At 36.7% G+C, this 2572-nt stretch overlaps 1 long non-coding RNA gene across 1 annotated transcript in view; it reads left to right on the plus strand.

Annotated features, from left to right (window-relative positions):
- Positions 1 to 1265, plus strand: part of LOC107653777 (uncharacterized) — a 4924-nt gene extending 3659 nt beyond the window's left edge. The window contains exons 2-3 of the long non-coding RNA XR_001630268.1: positions 454 to 502; positions 598 to 1265. This is a non-coding gene — a long non-coding RNA (uncharacterized LOC107653777). The remainder of the gene's footprint in view (positions 1 to 453; positions 503 to 597) is intronic.
- Positions 1266 to 2572: the final 1307 nt, after the last annotated feature.

Consider the following 2572-nt stretch of genomic DNA (forward strand, 5'->3'; position numbering starts at 1 on the left):
AAATTACAAAAAATGTCAAATATATTGTTTATTTATACATAACATCTTTAAATCAGTTTTATATTTCGCCATGGTTTTTAATTTTTTTGTCACTCGCATTAAAGCCATTAATGACACAGTCTTGTTTAATCCGATTTTTAAATACTTTTTTACTTCAAATCAGAGTTTGCAATGATGTGATTCACCGCGTAGTTGGTTGGTTTGGTTCATGGGTTGTTTACTCTTTAACAAAGACTTTTTTTTTTAATTACCGGATGTAAAATAAATGGGAAAATAAAATATTTTATATTAATAAAGGATCTGCATCTTGGGTGCAAGCTGTTTTACTTCAATCAGACCAATGTTGTTTCAAACCTGTATGTTTTTTTTGAGCGACATGAAGGTGAGTAAATGATGACGAGAATAATATTAATACTAACTGATGATATAAAAAAATTTCTCTCTGTCCTGCAGGTTCTTTCTTCAAAATGACACCAACAGGAGCAATGGGGGATCCCATTAGGTAGGTTGAGTCCCGCAGTTTCTCCAGTGTTCTGATGATATCCCAGCGTCCCGAGCGCGCGGTGACTTCCCTCTATTGTGCGTTCACTTCCTCAGAGCTCACAGCAGTGTTCCTGAACCTGGTGGCGCGGAGAGGAACGGCCACGAAAGATCGACATCCCATCTGTCTGATGCAGGATAGAGAACGGCCCTCTGGGGAAATTGTATCCTCATGTATACTATTTTTTATTTCCTAAATCATGTATATCCTTATTTTTTATGGTTATGGCGTGCGGTACAGATGAATTATGACGCTGGGGCTCTTCCCCCGTCTATGTGATTAATAACATTTTAGAAAAACCTGGGACTCTAAGCCTTGATGATATTCTCTTCGGAGGTGGCGGCAGTAAAGACACACAGCACCTCAAGACAGACCTGAAAGACTGGAGCTTCACTAAAGACTCACATGTCTGTGTTTGCAAACTCCACAGGGGCCCTTGGGGGTCCGGCGGCAGCGGCATGTCTTCCACTTGTCCACTTCTACTTTACATGGCTGGACTCTTCCATACTTCTGTGAATTCCTGTGAACAAACCCACCAAGAAATGTCAACAGTGTTCTTTACTGACATGCAATGTGACCAACACTAGCGACCGATATGAGTTGTTAAAGGCCGATACTAATGTCAGGGTTCCAACACGGGAAAACAAAATTGGTGTCGAAACAGTTTTCACTCAAAAATTCAATAAAATTCACCAAAAAAAAAAAAGGGCAAAGAAACAGTTTTCACTTAGAAATTAAATAAATCTTTCAAAAAAAAAAACAATTAGTGTAGAAACAATTTTCAATCCAAAATGAAATAAATTTCACAAAAAATGGTGTAGAAACAACTTTCACTCAGAAATTAAATAAATTTCACACACACACACACACCCCACACACACACACACCACACACACACACACACACACACACACCACACACACACACCACAGACACACACACACCACAAACACACCACACACACACACACACACACACACCACAAACAAACACACACCACACACACACCACAAACACACACCACAAACACACACAGACACACCACAAACAAATGGTGTACAAACAATTTTCACTCAGAAATTGGAAGTAAAGAAAGGCGAGTAACACATTGCATTTATTGTGAAATTTTTAAGTAGAAAGACCGAAAAAGTATATTCTTGTAAAACATACTCCGATAATCTTTGTTTTATTGCAACTTCAATTTTTATTTTTATTTTTTGTAATGCAGTGCATGCTCAAATATCAGTGAATCCAAAAATTGTGATTTATAGATCTGGAAAATGCACGACAATGTCTAAAATTGTATAAAAGTCATGGAACGTGAATATGATTTCTGTTTTTGAGTTATGCACTGCTCTCAATTATTTAATCATCTAGAAATTGTTCCATAACATGATTTTTGAAATTGATCAATTGCACTCAAGTAATTATTACATCAATTCTGTGGGAACCCTAATAAAAATGTAAGAAAGACAGCAAATGAGATGTATACAGAATTGCTAAATTTAAACTTTTATTTTTTGCAACTTTGTTTTATTTAAAATTCTCTCAAAATTAGTATTTGAAATCAAAACTAGCACTTCTGTTAACCGTTCGGTTATCGGCCCAATGCCATTATGACATTATCGCCAAATATATCAGTCTATCACTACCAAAAATCACACACACAGAAACACTTTGACGTCCCTCTCAGATCCATCCATACGTCTTCATCACTAAACCATGTCAGCGTCAGTCAGTACTAACACCTTACAGTATTTACTAAGGCTAAGAGTCCCCATTTCTCATGCAGTTACTAAAAAAAGCTACAGAGTTCATCTTTTTTGTTTAGAATTTGCTTGTTAAGTTTTGCTTTTTAACTCTTTTTGTTGCTTTGCCAGTATATTAAAGAGTAATCATGTACGTTGTGATATAGAAATTGCTGTAGAGATGCATTGTTTCCTTGTGGTAAGTGACTGAGATGCTGCCACGGATTTGAGACACTGATGAATGGTGCTATTTTGGACTTTAATCTGCTCCTTGGTAAGGAAG

The sequence above is a fragment of the Sinocyclocheilus anshuiensis genome, unplaced genomic scaffold (assembly GCF_001515605.1).
Source record: "Sinocyclocheilus anshuiensis isolate Anshui unplaced genomic scaffold, SAMN03320099.WGS_v1.1 scaffold443, whole genome shotgun sequence".
NCBI lineage: Eukaryota > Metazoa > Chordata > Actinopteri > Cypriniformes > Cyprinidae > Sinocyclocheilus > Sinocyclocheilus anshuiensis.